The sequence below is a fragment of the Orcinus orca genome, chromosome X (genome assembly GCF_937001465.1).
Source record: "Orcinus orca chromosome X, mOrcOrc1.1, whole genome shotgun sequence".
Classification (NCBI taxonomy): Eukaryota; Metazoa; Chordata; class Mammalia; order Artiodactyla; family Delphinidae; genus Orcinus; species Orcinus orca.
The window spans coordinates 100690322-100718311 of record NC_064580.1 but is presented as its reverse complement, the minus strand read 5'-3'; the positions used below and the strand labels follow the sequence as shown (position 1 = coordinate 100718311).

General features: G+C 65.8%; 1 long non-coding RNA gene across 6 annotated transcripts in view; it reads right to left on the bottom strand.

The window, feature by feature from the left end:
- Positions 1–27990, bottom strand: part of LOC125962901 (uncharacterized) — an 84221-nt gene that overhangs the window by 44639 nt on the left and 11592 nt on the right. The window contains exon 1 of one of the 6 annotated variants that reach the window (XR_007474723.1): positions 25303–25593. The exons of 2 other annotated variants lie outside the window; for them this stretch is intronic. This is a non-coding gene — a long non-coding RNA (uncharacterized LOC125962901). Of the gene's footprint in view, positions 1–3997; positions 4073–11098; positions 11174–18201; positions 18277–25302; positions 25594–27990 lie in introns of those variants that run through there. 3 more of the 6 variants (XR_007474726.1, XR_007474727.1, XR_007474728.1) reach the window with 3 other exon arrangements.

Below are 27990 nucleotides of genomic sequence, written 5' to 3'. Positions count from 1 at the left end.
CCCGGGGGCCCTCTCGTTTGGGGAAGACTCCTGGGAGTTTTCACAAGCGGCTCCACGTTCTGCAGGTGCCGCCGTTGGCCCCGGCCAGAGGGGCACGCTGAGGGCACCTGCGGCGGGCCACCAGTCAGAGCGCCTAGCTACCTCAGGACCCGGCCCCAAGGAAAGGCTCTGCCCACGTAAGATGGCCTGACAACGTGTCGGGCGACTCACAGGCGCGAAAGGAGAGGGGCGCGGGGAGGGTTTCAGCGCCCTTCCAGGAGGGGTACGTGTGGAGGGAGGGAGGGGTCCAGCCTGGAGACTTGCTCCCAGTCGGAAGCCCTCCCCCACACCGCACCCCGCCCCGGGACCGGACCCCCACACACACACCAGCCCACCACGCACCCCCGCCCCGGCAGATAAGAGCTGGGCAAAAGGGCAGGAACGGGCCACCGCACAGCTTGCTCCAGAAGCGGCCTATCGGGTCAGCCGGGGACTCGAAGGCACCGCCGCGTGCCCAGGAGTATGCACCTCGTTCCCGGCCTTGGCAGACAAGCTGGACGAGTGGTGGTCATGGGGGAGAGGGTGGTCAAGGGGGCGGGGGGGGGGAGGCGTTCCTCTCAGTCCATCAGAGGTGAGCTTCAGGCAGCTTCTTCAGACCCCTTCCCCTTGATTCCCTGGCTGGGCTGCAGGTGCAAGCACACGGCCGAGACCCGGAGGGCCAGGCCGGAATGCAAGCCGGGGCCTTTCCTGCTCATCGCTGAACTGAGGCTCAGGGCCTCGTGGGGAGAAAGCTGAAGCCTGCTGCAAATGCACGGCCCGGGGGTCCACTCGGCGGGGCTCTGCTCAGCTCCTCTCCTCTCCTCTCGTGTCCTGCCCTCTCCTCTCCGGGAGCCCCGTCCGGGAGCCCTCGGGACAGGCCAGGTCAGGCCTGGGCCACCATCCCGGAGACCGCGCGAGACGGCAGCGCAGCCACCGACTGACTGGACTCTTCGGCTCAGGTGAAGGCCTCCTCCTGCGGTGGCTCCTGCGTCCCGCGAGCGCCGTCCCCTTCTGGACTCGGACTGCCAGCTCTCGCTGGGCCTCGGGCGCCCTCGGCACTGGGTAGCCAGGCTCCACGTGTCGTCTCTGAGCTGGACAGAAGAAGGTCGGTGGGCCCGCCTCGGCCGCTGCCGCCAAGGGCGGCGGAACTCCCGTTGCCCGCGGTGGTCTCTGGCTGGGCCGCACCGCGGCCCAGAGAGGCTTCCGGGGCCCTGGGCCCGCCTAGGCCGAACCTCCTCTGGCGCCGAGGGGAAGGGACACGCGGCCAAATGCCCGCAGAACCGCGGCCCGGCCTCCTTCGGAGCAGCTTCCTCTAGTCCCGCCCAGACGTGGCGGCCACCAGGGTCCACCGAGACTCCACTTCCTGTAGCCCCACACGCCAGGCGGCCGGGCTGTGCGCCTTGTGCCACTGCCCGTCTCTGGAGCGTCCACGGCGCCGCCGGGCCTTGGGCCACGCTTCCCGCCCCTTCCCAGGCGGAGCCCTTGACTTCCCGGGGCCACTGTCCAGTGTTCCCGACTTCGATCCTTCGTCACTCCTCCCCAGGAAGGGACGGGTACAGGGTTCGCGGGATCGGCGGACCCGTTCCTCTTGATTGGCACTACTGCACCACGAATGCCAACCTGCCCTGCCCCTTCCCCTCCCCCAGGCCCTCTCCCTCTGCCCTTTGCCGAGGGAAAAACGAAATGCCAACCTCTGCCCAACCTGCCAAAGGCAGGATGGCTCATCAACCCGGCCACTTCAGAGGGGCGCGCCTCAAACTCTGGCCCTGCATCCTGCGGGGCCTCGTCTCTGTGGGGTCCTCTTAGCCTGCCGTTAGGACTCCCCATCCAGGCACCCAGCCGTTGGACCGGCAGCTGTGTCTTTAGCAGCCCACATTTGCCTAACGCCTCGGGAAACACTCTGAGTGTGAGCACAGAGATCCAGTCACGTCTGGCCGGTGCCCGGCGAGGCACCTTCTCACCAGTCACCGAGGGGCAAGCAGCCCGAAGCAAAGGGCCGGCAGCCCACAGCCACAGACGCGGTGCGGGACGAGCTTGGCCTCCTATGCCAAGACGATGGACTTCCCCCGAGGACCTGGCTCTTCTCCCGCGGCGGCCCGGGGGCGGGAGGGTGGCAGTGGGGTTTGGTGTTCAGGCGTGGACGGTGGCACGCACGGGTCCGTCGGGAGGGCCGCCGGGCGCTGCCCCAGAGACGCCGGAGCGGGTCAGTCTCCTGACACCGCCCAGGGGAAGGCCAGGGATGGGAAGACACCCCCGGGGTGGGTGTGTGGGTGGGTGTAGGCTCCCGCCAACTCGCTGTGCTTTACACCTCGGAGCGACTGGGAGCCACCGCGGACTCCTCTTTAGTTTCTTTGCGGTGCACTGGCGAATGTGGTTTAGACACAGGTTCCTGCCCTTAAGCATCCTCTCAGCGCCTGCCTGGTCGCACTGACTTGGGTGGAGGGCGGGGTGGGCCACAGGGGGCACTGCCGCCACCGGCCCCACCCATGTTGGCTCAAGGAACACACTCTGGATGCCAAGTGCTCCGCGGACACGAGGCCTTGGAAAGAGAAGAGAGCTCTGGTCCACCGCCGCCTCGGGAAGCACCACGCGTCCTCCGTGCTGAAAAGAACCGGAGGGACGGGGCGGGACGGGACGGGATCGCATCTTCTCTCCTTTTCCCTGGCTTTTGTCTCAGCACGCCTTCCTCTCTTTCTCTAACTCCGAATCTGCTGCGCCTCCGGGCCTTGGCAATTCTTTCAAGCCGCGGTACCGAGGTGCGTCGAGGAAAGAAAAGCCGCAAGAGCCCCGCCGTGCTCAGTGCACGTCTTCCGGGACCCACGCCCCACGCCGGAGGACTTGACTCGACGCCCAGATATTACCGTGAAGGGCTCTTGGGATGGCCAAACAGGGTCCTCTGGAAGGCAGTGTCACCCCAGAAATGCCACGCTGCCCTTGCTGCTCGAACCCTGCCTCCGCCCTTCGCTAACCACGGAACGTCAGCCGCGCCGCCGACCCCTCGCTAAACCACGGCGCCACCCGCTCACCAGCCCGCCTGGAGAAGCCTTCAATTACTCTGAGCCAGGGTAGGAGGCGTCCTCCTCCCGGCAAGACTGTTTCAACAGAAGACAGGAAGGAGAAGGGAGAAACAGAGACAGAAAGAAAACACCTCCGGCTGCCGGTCACGCACCCACTCAGGCGACATGTCCCACACGGAAGAAGGGGACGTACACCTCCTGGAAGGCCCCACACTGTCAAGTTCCTTGGTTTGTCAAGAGGCAGACTTGGGGAGTGCAAGGAGCCCCACAGAGGGCTGCCCCGTGCCAAACCTCCACGCCGCCCAGCGGGCGCCCCCTCTTCATCATCCCGCAAGGGCACGTCCCCGAGTCCTTCCTGGCTTGGTGGAGGGCCACGGCGGAGAGAGCCGGGCCCAAGAGCGATCAGGAGAGGACGGGAGGAACGGCTATCACGGGCTCCACTCAGAGCACAGGAGGCAAAAAGCCCACGAGGCCTGGCTCCCCCTCAAAGGGTCTCCCCACCGCCGGCCCCCACGTCGGGCTGGGCTGGCACTGCTGCTTCTCGGGGGTGAGGTGGGGCGCCGAGTGATCACGTCACGGGCGGTTGGCTTCACGGAGGCCGGAGCCCAGACCGGGCCCTGGTGCCGGTGCAAGCGGCCCGGGCCCGATCCCTTTCCACTCTCCCCGCCCCCGCAGGACACGGACCTCAAATGCTACGTACCGATCACCTAGGGTAACCGTACACAGATGCTCGTCCATGCACCTCTTTCTTCCGGCCCCCCAGTCAGGATCCGACTCGAGAGCCTTTCCTACCGTGGCCAAGAACTCCGGCACAGTACACCAGTGTCCCCGTGCCACGATCCCACCTGGGAGTCCCTCCTTCTTGAGCCTTGCTGAACTAGCAGAATCACTGACTTTTTCCTCTGATGAAATAGACTATTTCGGACGGGGGAAGGGGAGGGAACAGAAGAGCACGCACTCACCCAGAACACCAGCGCCTGGAGATGACCGACGTCCCCGGTTTCCCTCTTCCTCCTTTCCTTCCGCTCTGCCTCCTCTGCAACGAGAGAGAACCGAACGCCCATCACTCAGTGTGGGACCACCACGGTGCCGGTGAACGGGGGGCTGGGGGGGTGCGCGTACACCCCCGCCCGCGCAACCTCGAGAGAGAGTGCCTCCGGTTCCTACTCGAGTGTACCGGCACCCCCGGGCCAACCAAAAACTTCCGAACGAGGCGCAAGCGTGAAGAATCAACTCCACGCGTCCTTCGGAAATGGCACGGATGCCAGCCGGGGCAGGGGGGTCGTTAGACAGAAGCAGTTTGTACACAAAGAAGCGCGTCCAGTGAAAACCTTGATCCCGTCATCCCCCTAAATCTCCTTCCGGCGGGAAGCACAGCCATCACACCCTGGTGTTGACAGGCGCGGAGCTTGTCTCCTCGGCTCTGCACACGTGCGACTATGGCGGGACACCCCGAGGTATCTTGGCAAGCCCGCGCGCGTCCTCCACAACTTCCCAGCAGTTCCTAGGACGCGTGGGTAAAGGGGCACCCACTCGTCTCCCCTCTGGCCGCACAAAGGTCCACCGCACGTACTTTCCGGGCATTAAGGGAACGTGCTCTGGGCCGTGGCCCACATGAGATCTACCCTGCTCCTCTCCTCTGGGTGGGCGCCGACGCCGGAGAACGTACCCTGGTCACGCTCACCCACACCCTGGTAACGACAGACTCAGTGGCCCGCGCCTCAGAGCCACTTCCGTGGGAGACAGAAGAGGAGAGGAAGGAACAGGGCGGAAGCCTAGCGTCCAAAGAGGAGGGGCACGTGAGACACCCTACGCTCCTGCCTCCGGGCACAGACAAGGGCACCCTACCCTGGGCAGCTGTCCGAAAAGAAACGGAGGGGACCTAGCAGGACACGACGTCGACTCCGCACAGACGCGCCGACGCCACGGCACGCCTATAGCGCCGTGAGAGCAGCCGAAAAGGCAGAAGACTACCTATCGCTACGTGAGCCTGCTGGGGCCGGGGAGCAGGCGACATGCACACAGCCCTCTGCGGCCCGTTGCCCCCACCTGCATTCAACCCCGGGAGCACACATACGCACGCAGAAATGACGCGTGCTTCCCTCCGCAGACGGGGACAACTTGGGAGCGGCCATCGAGCAACGGCGAGGGCTTTGGCTTTGACCGGGAGAAAGTTCTATCCACAGCGGCACCCCCGAGGCGGTTACAGGGAGAAGGTACAAGAGAAGGGACCTTTTGTACACGCCCTGTAGGCGCACGTACACGAGCTTACGCACGACGCACACGTGATACGCACGACGCACACGTGATACGCACGCGCGCCCACGCACACGTTCGTGTACCTGCGTGCTTACGAATGAACGAGTGGAGCAGGGAACGAGTGAATGAACCGACGAACGAGTCCGGGGGGGTTTGAGGCGAGAGTACAGACACACTCCCATGGAGAGCTCCCCAGAAGGGTCTACTGAACTGATGGCCCTCCCCAGGGTCATCTGTCTGTGCGGATGGAGGGGAGCCGCTGGGATGTACACCTGTCCCAGCAACGCCAAACCACCTCCCTGCACCCCCGACCCCGGGCACTCCGTGGCAGAGTGACCGCCTGACGCCCCTGGAGGTGAGCAGGGGCAATGTGCCCCAGCTCCCTTGGGTCCCCGTCAGTGCCTCCCGCTGCCACAGTGGCCTAGACCCTCTCGGGCCTGCTCCTGAGCCCTTAAGCCAGTTCACGTAGCGGGATGAGAACAGCAGAGAGGCAACCACGCAGGAAGACGAGGAACCCAGGTCCCTGTGCCAGCTCTGGCTCTGAATCAATGTCCTGAGAGGGCCAGGGTTCTGCCCGACACGACCCAGGTGGATGCCCGTCCCCAGGTGTGCAGACATGACAGGGTCCCGGTCGCCAGGACCTGTGGGCCAGGCAACGTGGACTCCAGACCCCTCCCAGAGGGGTGTGGAGATGGACCCACCGAGGCACGGATTCCTTGGGAGGTCTTTACCTGTGCGCTCCTACTGCCAAGGAGAAGCCCCAAAAGGAAGAGACACCGCCTCCCCCAACCCCCCAGTAGGTCCCAGCCCACTCGGAAGGCTTGGGTGGCTCTTGGGCCTCCCTGGGCCTTTTTCCCTGGGCCTTTTTTGATCCGCAAAGGGCGGAGGGAGAGGCCACGCTCGCGAAGGCGCTGGGCATTTCTGGAGCAACAGTGCCATCAAGCGGAAGCTTTTTCAGCACGGCCTCCAGCCCCTGCCTGTGCATACCGTGGGGAAGGCCCGTGACGGGGAGGAGGGCTGGCTTCGGGGCACTGGGAGGATTCCCGGGCCGAACCTGGCCGCCCGGCACGCCTCCGCGGTAGGTGTGGAAGCCACACGCGGTGGGGTTCGGGGCCGGGCTCGCCCACCGAGGAGCCCCTGGCTGCCAGGCCCGCCGCGCTCCCCACCCTCGGGGCCGTGGCCTCGGCAGCCGCCATGTTCAGGAACAGGGAGCTGAAGCTCCCACCCCAGGGCATCTGGCCCCTGGATCCTGGCCCTCCCTGCAGGAGCGAGGCCGGCCAGTGGGGTCCCTGGGGTCTCAGGGCCACCGGGGACCCAGGACCCGCTGCCGGTGCCCCGGCGGAGGCCCCGGGCCCAGCCACCGTGGACCACGGGGAAAGGGGAGGAGGTGGCCGCCCGGTCCCCTGTCGGGGGCAGCACCCTGCAGACAGCCCGGAGAACGTGTCCTCGTTAGTGCTTGCTCCCAGACGCAGACGAGGAAGAGCAATGCAGGGGCGCTGTGCACGTTCCACCCTCTCACAGTTGGATCTGGGTTTCGGTTTCTCTACTTCTTGCTCCCGCCATAGAGAGTCCCGATCCCAGGCCCCGCCGCATCCCGTGAGGCCCTTCCTGTGCCGCAGGACACAGGGTGCCCAGGACCCACTGGCGATGGGACGCCAAGTGGGCCACGATCGATCGGTACGCAGAGAGGGACGGCACCGTCCGCAGCGAGGGGATCCCGGTCCGTTTTCCGCACCCGAGCTCACCTCGGGAACAGGAACTCCGCGGCCGGGGGACGCCCTATTCCTCGGCCTCCCTCCCCGTGGACGACCCGGGGGTCCTCTCGTTTGGGGAAGACTCCTGGGAGTTTTCACAAGCGGCTCCACGTTCTGCAGGTGCCGCCGTTGGCCCCGGCCAGAGGGGCACGCTGAGGGCACCTGCGGCGGGCCACCAGTCAGAGCGCCTAGCTACCTCAGGACCCGGCCCCAAGGAAAGGCTCTGCCCACGTAAGATGGCCTGACAACGTGTCGGGCGACTCACAGGCGCGAAAGGAGAGGGGCGCGGGGAGGGTTTCAGCGCCCTTCCAGGAGGGGTACGTGTGGAGGGAGGGAGGGGTCCAGCCTGGAGACTTGCTCCCAGTCGGAAGCCCTCCCCCACACCGCACCCCGCCCCGGGACCGGACCCCCACACACACACCAGCCCACCACGCACCCCCGCCCCGGCAGATAAGAGCTGGGCAAAAGGGCAGGAACGGGCCACCGCACAGCTTGCTCCAGAAGCGGCCTATCGGGTCAGCCGGGGACTCGAAGGCACCGCCGCGTGCCCAGGAGTATGCACCTCGTTCCCGGCCTTGGCAGACAAGCTGGACGAGTGGTGGTCATGGGGGAGAGGGTGGTCAACGGGGCGGGGGGGGGAGGCGTTCCTCTCAGTCCATCAGAGGTGAGCTTCAGGCAGCTTCTTCAGACCCCTTCCCCTTGATTCCCTGGCTGGGCTGCAGGTGCAAGCACACGGCCGAGACCCGGAGGGCCAGGCCGGAATGCAAGCCGGGGCCTTTCCTGCTCATCGCTGAACTGAGGCTCAGGGCCTCGTGGGGAGAAAGCTGAAGCCTGCTGCAAATGCACGGCCCGGGGGTCCACTCGGCGGGGCTCTGCTCAGCTCCTCTCCTCTCCTCTCGTGTCCTGCCCTCTCCTCTCCGGGAGCCCCGTCCGGGAGCCCTCGGGACAGGCCAGGTCAGGCCTGGGCCACCATCCCGGAGACCGCGCGAGACGGCAGCGCAGCCACCGACTGACTGGACTCTTCGGCTCAGGTGAAGGCCTCCTCCTGCGGTGGCTCCTGCGTCCCGCGAGCGCCGTCCCCTTCTGGACTCGGACTGCCAGCTCTCGCTGGGCCTCGGGCGCCCTCGGCACTGGGTAGCCAGGCTCCACGTGTCGTCTCTGAGCTGGACAGAAGAAGGTCGGTGGGCCCGCCTCGGCCGCTGCCGCCAAGGGCGGCGGAACTCCCGTTGCCCGCGGTGGTCTCTGGCTGGGCCGCACCGCGGCCCAGAGAGGCTTCCGGGGCCCTGGGCCCGCCTAGGCCGAACCTCCTCTGGCGCCGAGGGGAAGGGACACGCGGCCAAATGCCCGCAGAACCGCGGCCCGGCCTCCTTCGGAGCAGCTTCCTCTAGTCCCGCCCAGACGTGGCGGCCACCAGGGTCCACCGAGACTCCACTTCCTGTAGCCCCACACGCCAGGCGGCCGGGCTGTGCGCCTTGTGCCACTGCCCGTCTCTGGAGCGTCCACGGCGCCGCCGGGCCTTGGGCCACGCTTCCCGCCCCTTCCCAGGCGGAGCCCTTGACTTCCCGGGGCCACTGTCCAGTGTTCCCGACTTCGATCCTTCGTCACTCCTCCCCAGGAAGGGACGGGTACAGGGTTCGCGGGATCGGCGGACCCGTTCCTCTTGATGGCACTACTGCACCACGAATGCCAACCTGCCCTGCCCCTTCCCCTCCCCCAGGCCCTCTCCCTCTGCCCTTTGCCGAGGGAAAAACGAAATGCCAACCTCTGCCCAACCTGCCAAAGGCAGGATGGCTCATCAACCCGGCCACTTCAGAGGGGCGCGCCTCAAACTCTGGCCCTGCATCCTGCGGGGCCTCGTCTCTGTGGGGTCCTCTTAGCCTGCCGTTAGGACTCCCCATCCAGGCACCCAGCCGTTGGACCGGCAGCTGTGTCTTTAGCAGCCCACATTTGCCTAACGCCTCGGGAAACACTCTGAGTGTGAGCACAGAGATCCAGTCACGTCTGGCCGGTGCCCGGCGAGGCACCTTCTCACCAGTCACCGAGGGGCAAGCAGCCCGAAGCAAAGGGCCGGCAGCCCACAGCCACAGACGCGGTGCGGGACGAGCTCGGCCTCCTATGCCAAGACGATGGACTTCCCCCGAGGACCTGGCTCTTCTCCCGCGGCGGCCCGGGGGCGGGAGGGTGGCAGTGGGGTTTGGTGTTCAGGCGTGGACGGTGGCACGCACGGGTCCGTCGGGAGGGCCGCCGGGCGCTGCCCCAGAGACGCCGGAGCGGGTCAGTCTCCTGACACCGCCCAGGGGAAGGCCAGGGATGGGAAGACACCCCCGGGGTGGGTGTGTGGGTGGGTGTAGGCTCCCGCCAACTCGCTGTGCTTTACACCTCGGAGCGACTGGGAGCCACCGCGGACTCCTCTTTAGTTTCTTTGCGGTGCACTGGCGAATGTGGTTTAGACACAGGTTCCTGCCCTTAAGCATCCTCTCAGCGCCTGCCTGGTCGCACTGACTTGGGTGGAGGGCGGGGTGGGCCACTGGGGGCACTGCCGCCACCGGCCCCACCCATGTTGGCTCAAGGAACACACTCTGGATGCCAAGTGCTCCGCGGACACGAGGCCTTGGAAAGAGAAGAGAGCTCTGGTCCACCGCCGCCTCGGGAAGCACCACGCGTCCTCCGTGCTGAAAAGAACCGGAGGGACGGGGCGGGACGGGACGGGATCGCATCTTCTCTCCTTTTCCCTGGCTTTTGTCTCAGCACGCCTTCCTCTCTTTCTCTAACTCCGAATCTGCTGCGCCTCCGGGCCTTGGCAATTCTTTCAAGCCGCGGTACCGAGGTGCGTCGAGGAAAGAAAAGCCGCAAGAGCCCCGCCGTGCTCAGTGCACGTCTTCCGGGACCCACGCCCCACGCCGGAGGACTTGACTCGACGCCCAGATATTACCGTGAAGGGCTCTTGGGATGGCCAAACAGGGTCCTCTGGAAGGCAGTGTCACCCCAGAAATGCCACGCTGCCCTTGCTGCTCGAACCCTGCCTCCGCCCTTCGCTAACCACGGAACGTCAGCCGCGCCGCCGACCCCTCGCTAAACCACGGCGCCACCCGCTCACCAGCCCGCCTGGAGAAGCCTTCAATTACTCTGAGCCAGGGTAGGAGGCGTCCTCCTCCCGGCAAGACTGTTTCAACAGAAGACAGGAAGGAGAAGGGAGAAACAGAGACAGAAAGAAAACACCTCCGGCTGCCGGTCACGCACCCACTCAGGCGACATGTCCCACACGGAAGAAGGGGACGTACACCTCCTGGAAGGCCCCACACTGTCAAGTTCCTTGGTTTGTCAAGAGGCAGACTTGGGGAGTGCAAGGAGCCCCACAGAGGGCTGCCCCGTGCCAAACCTCCACGCCGCCCAGCGGGCGCCCCCTCTTCATCATCCCGCAAGGGCACGTCCCCGAGTCCTTCCTGGCTTGGTGGAGGGCCACGGCGGAGAGAGCCGGGCCCAAGAGCGATCAGGAGAGGACGGGAGGAACGGCTATCACGGGCTCCACTCAGAGCACAGGAGGCAAAAAGCCCACGAGGCCTGGCTCCCCCTCAAAGGGTCTCCCCACCGCCGGCCCCCACGTCGGGCTGGGCTGGCACTGCTGCTTCTCGGGGGTGAGGTGGGGCGCCGAGTGATCACGTCACGGGCGGTTGGCTTCACGGAGGCCGGAGCCCAGACCGGGCCCTGGTGCCGGTGCAAGCGGCCCGGGCCCGATCCCTTTCCACTCTCCCCGCCCCCGCAGGACACGGACCTCAAATGCTACGTACCGATCACCTAGGGTAACCGTACACAGATGCTCGTCCATGCACCTCTTTCTTCCGGCCCCCCAGTCAGGATCCGACTCGAGAGCCTTTCCTACCGTGGCCAAGAACTCCGGCACAGTACACCAGTGTCCCCGTGCCACGATCCCACCTGGGAGTCCCTCCTTCTTGAGCCTTGCTGAACTAGCAGAATCACTGACTTTTTCCTCTGATGAAATAGACTATTTCGGACGGGGGAAGGGGAGGGAACAGAAGAGCACGCACTCACCCAGAACACCAGCGCCTGGAGATGACCGACGTCCCCGGTTTCCCTCTTCCTCCTTTCCTTCCGCTCTGCCTCCTCTGCAACGAGAGAGAACCGAACGCCCATCACTCAGTGTGGGACCACCACGGTGCCGGTGAACGGGGGGCTGGGGGGGTGCGCGTACACCCCCGCCCGCGCAACCTCGAGAGAGAGTGCCTCCGGTTCCTACTCGAGTGTACCGGCACCCCCGGGCCAACCAAAAACTTCCGAACGAGGCGCAAGCGTGAAGAATCAACTCCACGCGTCCTTCGGAAATGGCACGGATGCCAGCCGGGGCAGGGGGGTCGTTAGACAGAAGCAGTTTGTACACAAAGAAGCGCGTCCAGTGAAAACCTTGATCCCGTCATCCCCCTAAATCTCCTTCCGGCGGGAAGCACAGCCATCACACCCTGGTGTTGACAGGCGCGGAGCTTGTCTCCTCGGCTCTGCACACGTGCGACTATGGCGGGACACCCCGAGGTATCTTGGCAAGCCCGCGCGCGTCCTCCACAACTTCCCAGCAGTTCCTAGGACGCGTGGGTAAAGGGGCACCCACTCGTCTCCCCTCTGGCCGCACAAAGGTCCACCGCACGTACTTTCCGGGCATTAAGGGAACGTGCTCTGGGCCGTGGCCCACATGAGATCTACCCTGCTCCTCTCCTCTGGGTGGGCGCCGACGCCGGAGAACGTACCCTGGTCACGCTCACCCACACCCTGGTAACGACAGACTCAGTGGCCCGCGCCTCAGAGCCACTTCCGTGGGAGACAGAAGAGGAGAGGAAGGAACAGGGCGGAAGCCTAGCGTCCAAAGAGGAGGGGCACGTGAGACACCCTACGCTCCTGCCTCCGGGCACAGACAAGGGCACCCTACCCTGGGCAGCTGTCCGAAAAGAAACGGAGGGGACCTAGCAGGACACGACGTCGACTCCGCACAGACGCGCCGACGCCACGGCACGCCTATAGCGCCGTGAGAGCAGCCGAAAAGGCAGAAGACTACCTATCGCTACGTGAGCCTGCTGGGGCCGGGGAGCAGGCGACATGCACACAGCCCTCTGCGGCCCGTTGCCCCCACCTGCATTCAACCCCGGGAGCACACATACGCACGCAGAAATGACGCGTGCTTCCCTCCGCAGACGGGGACAACTTGGGAGCGGCCATCGAGCAACGGCGAGGGCTTTGGCTTTGACCGGGAGAAAGTTCTATCCACAGCGGCACCCCCGAGGCGGTTACAGGGAGAAGGTACAAGAGAAGGGACCTTTTGTACACGCCCTGTAGGCGCACGTACACGAGCTTACGCACGATGCACACGTGATACGCACGACGCACACGTGATACGCACGCGCGCCCACGCACACGTTCGTGTACCTGCGTGCTTACGAATGAACGAGTGGAGCAGGGAACGAGTGAATGAACCGACGAACGAGTCCGGGGGGGTTTGAGGCGAGAGTACAGACACACTCCCATGGAGAGCTCCCCAGAAGGGTCTACTGAACTGATGGCCCTCCCCAGGGTCATCTGTCTGTGCGGATGGAGGGGAGCCGCTGGGATGTACACCTGTCCCAGCAACGCCAAACCACCTCCCTGCACCCCCGACCCCGGGCACTCCGTGGCAGAGTGACCGCCTGACGCCCCTGGAGGTGAGCAGGGGCAATGTGCCCCAGCTCCCTTGGGTCCCCGTCAGTGCCTCCCGCTGCCACAGTGGCCTAGACCCTCTCGGGCCTGCTCCTGAGCCCTTAAGCCAGTTCACGTAGCGGGATGAGAACAGCAGAGAGGCAACCACGCAGGAAGACGAGGAACCCAGGTCCCTGTGCCAGCTCTGGCTCTGAATCAATGTCCTGAGAGGGCCAGGGTTCTGCCCGACACGACCCAGGTGGATGCCCGTCCCCAGGTGTGCAGACATGACAGGGTCCCGGTCGCCAGGACCTGTGGGCCAGGCAACGTGGACTCCAGACCCCTCCCAGAGGGGTGTGGAGATGGACCCACCGAGGCACGGATTCCTTGGGAGGTCTTTACCTGTGCGCTCCTACTGCCAAGGAGAAGCCCCAAAAGGAAGAGACACCGCCTCCCCCAACCCCCCAGTAGGTCCCAGCCCACTCGGAAGGCTTGGGTGGCTCTTGGGCCTCCCTGGGCCTTTTTCCCTGGGCCTTTTTTGATCCGCAAAGGGCGGAGGGAGAGGCCACGCTCGCGAAGGCGCTGGGCATTTCTGGAGCAACAGTGCCATCAAGCGGAAGCTTTTTCAGCACGGCCTCCAGCCCCTGCCTGTGCATACCGTGGGGAAGGCCCGTGACGGGGAGGAGGGCTGGCTTCGGGGCACTGGGAGGATTCCCGGGCCGAACCTGGCCGCCCGGCACGCCTCCGCGGTAGGTGTGGAAGCCACACGCGGTGGGGTTCGGGGCCGGGCTCGCCCACCGAGGAGCCCCTGGCTGCCAGGCCCGCCGCGCTCCCCACCCTCGGGGCCGTGGCCTCGGCAGCCGCCATGTTCAGGAACAGGGAGCTGAAGCTCCCACCCCAGGGCATCTGGCCCCTGGATCCTGGCCCTCCCTGCAGGAGCGAGGCCGGCCAGTGGGGTCCCTGGGGTCTCAGGGCCACCGGGGACCCAGGACCCGCTGCCGGTGCCCCGGCGGAGGCCCCGGGCCCAGCCACCGTGGACCACGGGGAAAGGGGAGGAGGTGGCCGCCCGGTCCCCTGTCGGGGGCAGCACCCTGCAGACAGCCCGGAGAACGTGTCCTCGTTAGTGCTTGCTCCCAGACGCAGACGAGGAAGAGCAATGCAGGGGCGCTGTGCACGTTCCACCCTCTCACAGTTGGATCTGGGTTTCGGTTTCTCTACTTCTTGCTCCCGCCATAGAGAGTCCCGATCCCAGGCCCCGCCGCATCCCGTGAGGCCCTTCCTGTGCCGCAGGACACAGGGTGCCCAGGACCCACTGGCGATGGGACGCCAAGTGGGCCACGATCGATCGGTACGCAGAGAGGGACGGCACCGTCCGCAGCGAGGGGATCCCGGTCCGTTTTCCGCACCCGAGCTCACCTCGGGAACAGGAACTCCGCGGCCGGGGGACGCCCTATTCCTCGGCCTCCCTCCCCGTGGACGACCCGGGGGCCCTCTCGTTTGGGGAAGACTCCTGGGAGTTTTCACAAGCGGCTCCACGTTCTGCAGGTGCCGCCGTTGGCCCCGGCCAGAGGGGCACGCTGAGGGCACCTGCGGCGGGCCACCAGTCAGAGCGCCTAGCTACCTCAGGACCCGGCCCCAAGGAAAGGCTCTGCCCACGTAAGATGGCCTGACAACGTGTCGGGCGACTCACAGGCGCGAAAGGAGAGGGGCGCGGGGAGGGTTTCAGCGCCCTTCCAGGAGGGGTACGTGTGGAGGGAGGGAGGGGTCCAGCCTGGAGACTTGCTCCCAGTCGGAAGCCCTCCCCCACACCGCACCCCGCCCCGGGACCGGACCCCCACACACACACCAGCCCACCACGCACCCCCGCCCCGGCAGATAAGAGCTGGGCAAAAGGGCAGGAACGGGCCACCGCACAGCTTGCTCCAGAAGCGGCCTATCGGGTCAGCCGGGGACTCGAAGGCACCGCCGCGTGCCCAGGAGTATGCACCTCGTTCCCGGCCTTGGCAGACAAGCTGGACGAGTGGTGGTCATGGGGGAGAGGGTGGTCAAGGGGGCGGGGGGGGGGAGGCGTTCCTCTCAGTCCATCAGAGGTGAGCTTCAGGCAGCTTCTTCAGACCCCTTCCCCTTGATTCCCTGGCTGGGCTGCAGGTGCAAGCACACGGCCGAGACCCGGAGGGCCAGGCCGGAATGCAAGCCGGGGCCTTTCCTGCTCATCGCTGAACTGAGGCTCAGGGCCTCGTGGGGAGAAAGCTGAAGCCTGCTGCAAATGCACGGCCCGGGGGTCCACTCGGCGGGGCTCTGCTCAGCTCCTCTCCTCTCCTCTCGTGTCCTGCCCTCTCCTCTCCGGGAGCCCCGTCCGGGAGCCCTCGGGACAGGCCAGGTCAGGCCTGGGCCACCATCCCGGAGACCGCGCGAGACGGCAGCGCAGCCACCGACTGACTGGACTCTTCGGCTCAGGTGAAGGCCTCCTCCTGCGGTGGCTCCTGCGTCCCGCGAGCGCCGTCCCCTTCTGGACTCGGACTGCCAGCTCTCGCTGGGCCTCGGGCGCCCTCGGCACTGGGTAGCCAGGCTCCACGTGTCGTCTCTGAGCTGGACAGAAGAAGGTCGGTGGGCCCGCCTCGGCCGCTGCCGCCAAGGGCGGCGGAACTCCCGTTGCCCGCGGTGGTCTCTGGCTGGGCCGCACCGCGGCCCAGAGAGGCTTCCGGGGCCCTGGGCCCGCCTAGGCCGAACCTCCTCTGGCGCCGAGGGGAAGGGACACGCGGCCAAATGCCCGCAGAACCGCGGCCCGGCCTCCTTCGGAGCAGCTTCCTCTAGTCCCGCCCAGACGTGGCGGCCACCAGGGTCCACCGAGACTCCACTTCCTGTAGCCCCACACGCCAGGCGGCCGGGCTGTGCGCCTTGTGCCACTGCCCGTCTCTGGAGCGTCCACGGCGCCGCCGGGCCTTGGGCCACGCTTCCCGCCCCTTCCCAGGCGGAGCCCTTGACTTCCCGGGGCCACTGTCCAGTGTTCCCGACTTCGATCCTTCGTCACTCCTCCCCAGGAAGGGACGGGTACAGGGTTCGCGGGATCGGCGGACCCGTTCCTCTTGATTGGCACTACTGCACCACGAATGCCAACCTGCCCTGCCCCTTCCCCTCCCCCAGGCCCTCTCCCTCTGCCCTTTGCCGAGGGAAAAACGAAATGCCAACCTCTGCCCAACCTGCCAAAGGCAGGATGGCTCATCAACCCGGCCACTTCAGAGGGGCGCGCCTCAAACTCTGGCCCTGCATCCTGCGGGGCCTCGTCTCTGTGGGGTCCTCTTAGCCTGCCGTTAGGACTCCCCATCCAGGCACCCAGCCGTTGGACCGGCAGCTGTGTCTTTAGCAGCCCACATTTGCCTAACGCCTCGGGAAACACTCTGAGTGTGAGCACAGAGATCCAGTCACGTCTGGCCGGTGCCCGGCGAGGCACCTTCTCACCAGTCACCGAGGGGCAAGCAGCCCGAAGCAAAGGGCCGGCAGCCCACAGCCACAGACGCGGTGCGGGACGAGCTTGGCCTCCTATGCCAAGACGATGGACTTCCCCCGAGGACCTGGCTCTTCTCCCGCGGCGGCCCGGGGGCGGGAGGGTGGCAGTGGGGTTTGGTGTTCAGGCGTGGACGGTGGCACGCACGGGTCCGTCGGGAGGGCCGCCGGGCGCTGCCCCAGAGACGCCGGAGCGGGTCAGTCTCCTGACACCGCCCAGGGGAAGGCCAGGGATGGGAAGACACCCCCGGGGTGGGTGTGTGGGTGGGTGTAGGCTCCCGCCAACTCGCTGTGCTTTACACCTCGGAGCGACTGGGAGCCACCGCGGACTCCTCTTTAGTTTCTTTGCGGTGCACTGGCGAATGTGGTTTAGACACAGGTTCCTGCCCTTAAGCATCCTCTCAGCGCCTGCCTGGTCGCACTGACTTGGGTGGAGGGCGGGGTGGGCCACAGGGGGCACTGCCGCCACCGGCCCCACCCATGTTGGCTCAAGGAACACACTCTGGATGCCAAGTGCTCCGCGGACACGAGGCCTTGGAAAGAGAAGAGAGCTCTGGTCCACCGCCGCCTCGGGAAGCACCACGCGTCCTCCGTGCTGAAAAGAACCGGAGGGACGGGGCGGGACGGGACGGGATCGCATCTTCTCTCCTTTTCCCTGGCTTTTGTCTCAGCACGCCTTCCTCTCTTTCTCTAACTCCGAATCTGCTGCGCCTCCGGGCCTTGGCAATTCTTTCAAGCCGCGGTACCGAGGTGCGTCGAGGAAAGAAAAGCCGCAAGAGCCCCGCCGTGCTCAGTGCACGTCTTCCGGGACCCACGCCCCACGCCGGAGGACTTGACTCGACGCCCAGATATTACCGTGAAGGGCTCTTGGGATGGCCAAACAGGGTCCTCTGGAAGGCAGTGTCACCCCAGAAATGCCACGCTGCCCTTGCTGCTCGAACCCTGCCTCCGCCCTTCGCTAACCACGGAACGTCAGCCGCGCCGCCGACCCCTCGCTAAACCACGGCGCCACCCGCTCACCAGCCCGCCTGGAGAAGCCTTCAATTACTCTGAGCCAGGGTAGGAGGCGTCCTCCTCCCGGCAAGACTGTTTCAACAGAAGACAGGAAGGAGAAGGGAGAAACAGAGACAGAAAGAAAACACCTCCGGCTGCCGGTCACGCACCCACTCAGGCGACATGTCCCACACGGAAGAAGGGGACGTACACCTCCTGGAAGGCCCCACACTGTCAAGTTCCTTGGTTTGTCAAGAGGCAGACTTGGGGAGTGCAAGGAGCCCCACAGAGGGCTGCCCCGTGCCAAACCTCCACGCCGCCCAGCGGGCGCCCCCTCTTCATCATCCCGCAAGGGCACGTCCCCGAGTCCTTCCTGGCTTGGTGGAGGGCCACGGCGGAGAGAGCCGGGCCCAAGAGCGATCAGGAGAGGACGGGAGGAACGGCTATCACGGGCTCCACTCAGAGCACAGGAGGCAAAAAGCCCACGAGGCCTGGCTCCCCCTCAAAGGGTCTCCCCACCGCCGGCCCCCACGTCGGGCTGGGCTGGCACTGCTGCTTCTCGGGGGTGAGGTGGGGCGCCGAGTGATCACGTCACGGGCGGTTGGCTTCACGGAGGCCGGAGCCCAGACCGGGCCCTGGTGCCGGTGCAAGCGGCCCGGGCCCGATCCCTTTCCACTCTCCCCGCCCCCGCAGGACACGGACCTCAAATGCTACGTACCGATCACCTAGGGTAACCGTACACAGATGCTCGTCCATGCACCTCTTTCTTCCGGCCCCCCAGTCAGGATCCGACTCGAGAGCCTTTCCTACCGTGGCCAAGAACTCCGGCACAGTACACCAGTGTCCCCGTGCCACGATCCCACCTGGGAGTCCCTCCTTCTTGAGCCTTGCTGAACTAGCAGAATCACTGACTTTTTCCGCTGATGAAATAGACTATTTCGGACGGGGGAAGGGGAGGGAACAGAAGAGCACGCACTCACCCAGAACACCAGCGCCTGGAGATGACCGACGTCCCCGGTTTCCCTCTTCCTCCTTTCCTTCCGCTCTGCCTCCTCTGCAACGAGAGAGAACCGAACGCCCATCACTCAGTGTGGGACCACCACGGTGCCGGTGAACGGGGGGCTGGGGGGGTGCGCGTACACCCCCGCCCGCGCAACCTCGAGAGAGAGTGCCTCCGGTTCCTACTCGAGTGTACCGGCACCCCCGGGCCAACCAAAAACTTCCGAACGAGGCGCAAGCGTGAAGAATCAACTCCACGCGTCCTTCGGAAATGGCACGGATGCCAGCCGGGGCAGGGGGGTCGTTAGACAGAAGCAGTTTGTACACAAAGAAGCGCGTCCAGTGAAAACCTTGATCCCGTCATCCCCCTAAATCTCCTTCCGGCGGGAAGCACAGCCATCACACCCTGGTGTTGACAGGCGCGGAGCTTGTCTCCTCGGCTCTGCACACGTGCGACTATGGCGGGACACCCCGAGGTATCTTGGCAAGCCCGCGCGCGTCCTCCACAACTTCCCAGCAGTTCCTAGGACGCGTGGGTAAAGGGGCACCCACTCGTCTCCCCTCTGGCCGCACAAAGGTCCACCGCACGTACTTTCCGGGCATTAAGGGAACGTGCTCTGGGCCGTGGCCCACATGAGATCTACCCTGCTCCTCTCCTCTGGGTGGGCGCCGACGCCGGAGAACGTACCCTGGTCACGCTCACCCACACCCTGGTAACGACAGACTCAGTGGCCCGCGCCTCAGAGCCACTTCCGTGGGAGACAGAAGAGGAGAGGAAGGAACAGGGCGGAAGCCTAGCGTCCAAAGAGGAGGGGCACGTGAGACACCCTACGCTCCTGCCTCCGGGCACAGACAAGGGCACCCTACCCTGGGCAGCTGTCCGAAAAGAAACGGAGGGGACCTAGCAGGACACGACGTCGACTCCGCACAGACGCGCCGACGCCACGGCACGCCTATAGCGCCGTGAGAGCAGCCGAAAAGGCAGAAGACTACCTATCGCTACGTGAGCCTGCTGGGGCCGGGGAGCAGGCGACATGCACACAGCCCTCTGCGGCCCGTTGCCCCCACCTGCATTCAACCCCGGGAGCACACATACGCACGCAGAAATGACGCGTGCTTCCCTCCGCAGACGGGGACAACTTGGGAGCGGCCATCGAGCAACGGCGAGGGCTTTGGCTTTGACCGGGAGAAAGTTCTATCCACAGCGGCACCCCCGAGGCGGTTACAGGGAGAAGGTACAAGAGAAGGGACCTTTTGTACACGCCCTGTAGGCGCACGTACACGAGCTTACGCACGACGCACACGTGATACGCACGACGCACACGTGATACGCACGCGCGCCCACGCACACGTTCGTGTACCTGCGTGCTTACGAATGAACGAGTGGAGCAGGGAACGAGTGAATGAACCGACGAACGAGTCCGGGGGGGTTTGAGGCGAGAGTACAGACACACTCCCATGGAGAGCTCCCCAGAAGGGTCTACTGAACTGATGGCCCTCCCCAGGGTCATCTGTCTGTGCGGATGGAGGGGAGCCGCTGGGATGTACACCTGTCCCAGCAACGCCAAACCACCTCCCTGCACCCCCGACCCCGGGCACTCCGTGGCAGAGTGACCGCCTGACGCCCCTGGAGGTGAGCAGGGGCAATGTGCCCCAGCTCCCTTGGGTCCCCGTCAGTGCCTCCCGCTGCCACAGTGGCCTAGACCCTCTCGGGCCTGCTCCTGAGCCCTTAAGCCAGTTCACGTAGCGGGATGAGAACAGCAGAGAGGCAACCACGCAGGAAGACGAGGAACCCAGGTCCCTGTGCCAGCTCTGGCTCTGAATCAATGTCCTGAGAGGGCCAGGGTTCTGCCCGACACGACCCAGGTGGATGCCCGTCCCCAGGTGTGCAGACATGACAGGGTCCCGGTCGCCAGGACCTGTGGGCCAGGCAACGTGGACTCCAGACCCCTCCCAGAGGGGTGTGGAGATGGACCCACCGAGGCACGGATTCCTTGGGAGGTCTTTACCTGTGCGCTCCTACTGCCAAGGAGAAGCCCCAAAAGGAAGAGACACCGCCTCCCCCAACCCCCCAGTAGGTCCCAGCCCACTCGGAAGGCTTGGGTGGCTCTTGGGCCTCCCTGGGCCTTTTTCCCTGGGCCTTTTTTGATCCGCAAAGGGCGGAGGGAGAGGCCACGCTCGCGAAGGCGCTGGGCATTTCTGGAGCAACAGTGCCATCAAGCGGAAGCTTTTTCAGCACGGCCTCCAGCCCCTGCCTGTGCATACCGTGGGGAAGGCCCGTGACGGGGAGGAGGGCTGGCTTCGGGGCACTGGGAGGATTCCCGGGCCGAACCTGGCCGCCCGGCACGCCTCCGCGGTAGGTGTGGAAGCCACACGCGGTGGGGTTCGGGGCCGGGCTCGCCCACCGAGGAGCCCCTGGCTGCCAGGCCCGCCGCGCTCCCCACCCTCGGGGCCGTGGCCTCGGCAGCCGCCATGTTCAGGAACAGGGAGCTGAAGCTCCCACCCCAGGGCATCTGGCCCCTGGATCCTGGCCCTCCCTGCAGGAGCGAGGCCGGCCAGTGGGGTCCCTGGGGTCTCAGGGCCACCGGGGACCCAGGACCCGCTGCCGGTGCCCCGGCGGAGGCCCCGGGCCCAGCCACCGTGGACCACGGGGAAAGGGGAGGAGGTGGCCGCCCGGTCCCCTGTCGGGGGCAGCACCCTGCAGACAGCCCGGAGAACGTGTCCTCGTTAGTGCTTGCTCCCAGACGCAGACGAGGAAGAGCAATGCAGGGGCGCTGTGCACGTTCCACCCTCTCACAGTTGGATCTGGGTTTCGGTTTCTCTACTTCTTGCTCCCGCCATAGAGAGTCCCGATCCCAGGCCCCGCCGCATCCCGTGAGGCCCTTCCTGTGCCGCAGGACACAGGGTGCCCAGGACCCACTGGCGATGGGACGCCAAGTGGGCCACGATCGATCGGTACGCAGAGAGGGACGGCACCGTCCGCAGCGAGGGGATCCCGGTCCGTTTTCCGCACCCGAGCTCACCTCGGGAACAGGAACTCCGCGGCCGGGGGACGCCCTATTCCTCGGCCTCCCTCCCCGTGGACGACCCGGGGGTCCTCTCGTTTGGGGAAGACTCCTGGGAGTTTTCACAAGCGGCTCCACGTTCTGCAGGTGCCGCCGTTGGCCCCGGCCAGAGGGGCACGCTGAGGGCACCTGCGGCGGGCCACCAGTCAGAGCGCCTAGCTACCTCAGGACCCGGCCCCAAGGAAAGGCTCTGCCCACGTAAGATGGCCTGACAACGTGTCGGGCGACTCACAGGCGCGAAAGGAGAGGGGCGCGGGGAGGGTTTCAGCGCCCTTCCAGGAGGGGTACGTGTGGAGGGAGGGAGGGGTCCAGCCTGGAGACTTGCTCCCAGTCGGAAGCCCTCCCCCACACCGCACCCCGCCCCGGGACCGGACCCCCACACACACACCAGCCCACCACGCACCCCCGCCCCGGCAGATAAGAGCTGGGCAAAAGGGCAGGAACGGGCCACCGCACAGCTTGCTCCAGAAGCGGCCTATCGGGTCAGCCGGGGACTCGAAGGCACCGCCGCGTGCCCAGGAGTATGCACCTCGTTCCCGGCCTTGGCAGACAAGCTGGACGAGTGGTGGTCATGGGGGAGAGGGTGGTCAACGGGGCGGGGGGGGGAGGCGTTCCTCTCAGTCCATCAGAGGTGAGCTTCAGGCAGCTTCTTCAGACCCCTTCCCCTTGATTCCCTGGCTGGGCTGCAGGTGCAAGCACACGGCCGAGACCCGGAGGGCCAGGCCGGAATGCAAGCCGGGGCCTTTCCTGCTCATCGCTGAACTGAGGCTCAGGGCCTCGTGGGGAGAAAGCTGAAGCCTGCTGCAAATGCACGGCCCGGGGGTCCACTCGGCGGGGCTCTGCTCAGCTCCTCTCCTCTCCTCTCGTGTCCTGCCCTCTCCTCTCCGGGAGCCCCGTCCGGGAGCCCTCGGGACAGGCCAGGTCAGGCCTGGGCCACCATCCCGGAGACCGCGCGAGACGGCAGCGCAGCCACCGACTGACTGGACTCTTCGGCTCAGGTGAAGGCCTCCTCCTGCGGTGGCTCCTGCGTCCCGCGAGCGCCGTCCCCTTCTGGACTCGGACTGCCAGCTCTCGCTGGGCCTCGGGCGCCCTCGGCACTGGGTAGCCAGGCTCCACGTGTCGTCTCTGAGCTGGACAGAAGAAGGTCGGTGGGCCCGCCTCGGCCGCTGCCGCCAAGGGCGGCGGAACTCCCGTTGCCCGCGGTGGTCTCTGGCTGGGCCGCACCGCGGCCCAGAGAGGCTTCCGGGGCCCTGGGCCCGCCTAGGCCGAACCTCCTCTGGCGCCGAGGGGAAGGGACACGCGGCCAAATGCCCGCAGAACCGCGGCCCGGCCTCCTTCGGAGCAGCTTCCTCTAGTCCCGCCCAGACGTGGCGGCCACCAGGGTCCACCGAGACTCCACTTCCTGTAGCCCCACACGCCAGGCGGCCGGGCTGTGCGCCTTGTGCCACTGCCCGTCTCTGGAGCGTCCACGGCGCCGCCGGGCCTTGGGCCACGCTTCCCGCCCCTTCCCAGGCGGAGCCCTTGACTTCCCGGGGCCACTGTCCAGTGTTCCCGACTTCGATCCTTCGTCACTCCTCCCCAGGAAGGGACGGGTACAGGGTTCGCGGGATCGGCGGACCCGTTCCTCTTGATGGCACTACTGCACCACGAATGCCAACCTGCCCTGCCCCTTCCCCTCCCCCAGGCCCTCTCCCTCTGCCCTTTGCCGAGGGAAAAACGAAATGCCAACCTCTGCCCAACCTGCCAAAGGCAGGATGGCTCATCAACCCGGCCACTTCAGAGGGGCGCGCCTCAAACTCTGGCCCTGCATCCTGCGGGGCCTCGTCTCTGTGGGGTCCTCTTAGCCTGCCGTTAGGACTCCCCATCCAGGCACCCAGCCGTTGGACCGGCAGCTGTGTCTTTAGCAGCCCACATTTGCCTAACGCCTCGGGAAACACTCTGAGTGTGAGCACAGAGATCCAGTCACGTCTGGCCGGTGCCCGGCGAGGCACCTTCTCACCAGTCACCGAGGGGCAAGCAGCCCGAAGCAAAGGGCCGGCAGCCCACAGCCACAGACGCGGTGCGGGACGAGCTCGGCCTCCTATGCCAAGACGATGGACTTCCCCCGAGGACCTGGCTCTTCTCCCGCGGCGGCCCGGGGGCGGGAGGGTGGCAGTGGGGTTTGGTGTTCAGGCGTGGACGGTGGCACGCACGGGTCCGTCGGGAGGGCCGCCGGGCGCTGCCCCAGAGACGCCGGAGCGGGTCAGTCTCCTGACACCGCCCAGGGGAAGGCCAGGGATGGGAAGACACCCCCGGGGTGGGTGTGTGGGTGGGTGTAGGCTCCCGCCAACTCGCTGTGCTTTACACCTCGGAGCGACTGGGAGCCACCGCGGACTCCTCTTTAGTTTCTTTGCGGTGCACTGGCGAATGTGGTTTAGACACAGGTTCCTGCCCTTAAGCATCCTCTCAGCGCCTGCCTGGTCGCACTGACTTGGGTGGAGGGCGGGGTGGGCCACTGGGGGCACTGCCGCCACCGGCCCCACCCATGTTGGCTCAAGGAACACACTCTGGATGCCAAGTGCTCCGCGGACACGAGGCCTTGGAAAGAGAAGAGAGCTCTGGTCCACCGCCGCCTCGGGAAGCACCACGCGTCCTCCGTGCTGAAAAGAACCGGAGGGACGGGGCGGGACGGGACGGGATCGCATCTTCTCTCCTTTTCCCTGGCTTTTGTCTCAGCACGCCTTCCTCTCTTTCTCTAACTCCGAATCTGCTGCGCCTCCGGGCCTTGGCAATTCTTTCAAGCCGCGGTACCGAGGTGCGTCGAGGAAAGAAAAGCCGCAAGAGCCCCGCCGTGCTCAGTGCACGTCTTCCGGGACCCACGCCCCACGCCGGAGGACTTGACTCGACGCCCAGATATTACCGTGAAGGGCTCTTGGGATGGCCAAACAGGGTCCTCTGGAAGGCAGTGTCACCCCAGAAATGCCACGCTGCCCTTGCTGCTCGAACCCTGCCTCCGCCCTTCGCTAACCACGGAACGTCAGCCGCGCCGCCGACCCCTCGCTAAACCACGGCGCCACCCGCTCACCAGCCCGCCTGGAGAAGCCTTCAATTACTCTGAGCCAGGGTAGGAGGCGTCCTCCTCCCGGCAAGACTGTTTCAACAGAAGACAGGAAGGAGAAGGGAGAAACAGAGACAGAAAGAAAACACCTCCGGCTGCCGGTCACGCACCCACTCAGGCGACATGTCCCACACGGAAGAAGGGGACGTACACCTCCTGGAAGGCCCCACACTGTCAAGTTCCTTGGTTTGTCAAGAGGCAGACTTGGGGAGTGCAAGGAGCCCCACAGAGGGCTGCCCCGTGCCAAACCTCCACGCCGCCCAGCGGGCGCCCCCTCTTCATCATCCCGCAAGGGCACGTCCCCGAGTCCTTCCTGGCTTGGTGGAGGGCCACGGCGGAGAGAGCCGGGCCCAAGAGCGATCAGGAGAGGACGGGAGGAACGGCTATCACGGGCTCCACTCAGAGCACAGGAGGCAAAAAGCCCACGAGGCCTGGCTCCCCCTCAAAGGGTCTCCCCACCGCCGGCCCCCACGTCGGGCTGGGCTGGCACTGCTGCTTCTCGGGGGTGAGGTGGGGCGCCGAGTGATCACGTCACGGGCGGTTGGCTTCACGGAGGCCGGAGCCCAGACCGGGCCCTGGTGCCGGTGCAAGCGGCCCGGGCCCGATCCCTTTCCACTCTCCCCGCCCCCGCAGGACACGGACCTCAAATGCTACGTACCGATCACCTAGGGTAACCGTACACAGATGCTCGTCCATGCACCTCTTTCTTCCGGCCCCCCAGTCAGGATCCGACTCGAGAGCCTTTCCTACCGTGGCCAAGAACTCCGGCACAGTACACCAGTGTCCCCGTGCCACGATCCCACCTGGGAGTCCCTCCTTCTTGAGCCTTGCTGAACTAGCAGAATCACTGACTTTTTCCGCTGATGAAATAGACTATTTCGGACGGGGGAAGGGGAGAGCACAGAAGAGCACGCACTCACCCAGAACACCAGCGCCTGGAGATGACCGACGTCCCCGGTTTCCCTCTTCCTCCTTTCCTTCCGCTCTGCCTCCTCTGCAACGAGAGAGAACCGAACGCCCATCACTCAGTGTGGGACCACCACGGTGCCGGTGAACGGGGGGCTGGGGGGGTCCGCGTACACCCCCGCCCGCGCAACCTCGAGAGAGAGTGCCTCCGGTTCCTACTCGAGTGTACCGGCACCCCCGGGCCAACCAAAAACTTCCGAACGAGGCGCAAGCGTGAAGAATCAACTCCACGCGTCCTTCGGAAATGGCACGGATGCCAGCCGGGGCAGGGGGGTCGTTAGACAGAAGCAGTTTGTACACAAAGAAGCGCGTCCAGTGAAAACCTTGATCCCGTCATCCCCCTAAATCTCCTTCCGGCGGGAAGCACAGCCATCACACCCTGGTGTTGACAGGCGCGGAGCTTGTCTCCTCGGCTCTGCACACGTGCGACTATGGCGGGACACCCCGAGGTATCTTGGCAAGCCCGCGCGCGTCCTCCACAACTTCCCAGCAGTTCCTAGGACGCGTGGGTAAAGGGGCACCCACTCGTCTCCCCTCTGGCCGCACAAAGGTCCACCGCACGTACTTTCCGGGCATTAAGGGAACGTGCTCTGGGCCGTGGCCCACATGAGATCTACCCTGCTCCTCTCCTCTGGGTGGGCGCCGACGCCGGAGAACGTACCCTGGTCACGCTCACCCACACCCTGGTAACGACAGACTCAGTGGCCCGCGCCTCAGAGCCACTTCCGTGGGAGACAGAAGAGGAGAGGAAGGAACGAGGCGGAAGCCTAGCGTCCAAAGAGGAGGGGCACGTGAGACACCCTACGCTCCTGCCTCCGGGCACAGACAAGGGCACCCTACCCTGGGCAGCTGTCCGAAAAGAAACGGAGGGGACCTAGCAGGACACGACGTCGACTCCGCACAGACGCGCCGACGCCACGGCACGCCTATAGCGCCGTGAGAGCAGCCGAAAAGGCAGAAGACTACCTATCGCTACGTGAGCCTGCTGGGGCCGGGGAGCAGGCGACATGCACACAGCCCTCTGCGGCCCGTTGCCCCCACCTGCATTCAACCCCGGGAGCACACATACGCACGCAGAAATGACGCGTGCTTCCCTCCGCAGACGGGGACAACTTGGGAGCGGCCATCGAGCAACGGCGAGGGCTTTGGCTTTGACCGGGAGAAAGTTCTATCCACAGCGGCACCCCCGAGGCGGTTACAGGGAGAAGGTACAAGAGAAGGGACCTTTTGTACACGCCCTGTAGGCGCACGTACGCGAGCTTACGCACGACGCACACGTGATACGCACGACGCACACGTGATACGCACGCGCGCCCACGCACACGTTCGTGTACCTGCGTGCTTACGAATGAACGAGTGGAGCAGGGAACGAGTGAATGAACCGACGAACGAGTCCGGGGGGGTTTGAGGCGAGAGTACAGACACACTCCCATGGAGAGCTCCCCAGAAGGGTCTACTGAACTGATGGCCCTCCCCAGGGTCATCTGTCTGTGCGGATGGAGGGGAGCCGCTGGGATGTACACCTGTCCCAGCAACGCCAAACCACCTCCCTGCACCCCCGACCCCGGGCACTCCGTGGCAGAGTGACCGCCTGACGCCCCTGGAGGTGAGCAGGGGCAATGTGCCCCAGCTCCCTTGGGTCCCCGTCAGTGCCTCCCGCTGCCACAGTGGCCTAGACCCTCTCGGGCCTGCTCCTGAGCCCTTAAGCCAGTTCACGTAGCGGGATGAGAACAGCAGAGAGGCAACCACGCAGGAAGACGAGGAACCCAGGTCCCTGTGCCAGCTCTGGCTCTGAATCAATGTCCTGAGAGAGCCAGGGTTCTGCCCGACACGACCCAGGTGGATGCCCGTCCCCAGGTGTGCAGACATGACAGGGTCCCGGTCGCCAGGACCTGTGGGCCAGGCAACGTGGACTCCAGACCCCTCCCAGAGGGGTGTGGAGATGGAGCCACCGAGGCACGGATTCCTTGGGAGGTCTTTACCTGTGCGCTCCTACTGCCAAGGAGAAGCCCCAAAAGGAAGAGACACCGCCTCCCCCAACCCCCCAGTAGGTCCCAGCCCACTCGGAAGGCTTGGGTGGCTCTTGGGCCTCCCTGGGCCTTTTTCCCTGGGCCTTTTTTGATCCGCAAAGGGCGGAGGGAGAGGCCACGCTCGCGAAGGCGCTGGGCATTTCTGGAGCAACAGTGCCATCAAGCGGAAGCTTTTTCAGCACGGCCTCCAGCCCCTGCCTGTGCATACCGTGGGGAAGGCCCGTGACGGGGAGGAGGGCTGGCTTCGGAGCACTGGGAGGATTCCCGGGCCGAACCTGGCCGCCCGGCACGCCTCCGCGGTAGGTGTGGAAGCCACACGCGGTGGGGTTCGGGGCCGGGCTCGCCCACCGAGGAGCCCCTGGCTGCCAGGCCCGCCGCGCTCCCCACCCTCGGGGCCGTGGCCTCGGCAGCCGCCATGTTCAGGAACAGGGAGCTGAAGCTCCCACCCCAGGGCATCTGGCCCCTGGATCCTGGCCCTCCCTGCAGGAGCGAGGCCGGCCAGTGGGGTCCCTGGGGTCTCAGGGCCACCGGGGACCCAGGACCCGCTGCCGGTGCCCCGGCGGAGGCCCCGGGCCCAGCCACCGTGGACCACGGGGAAAGGGGAGGAGGTGG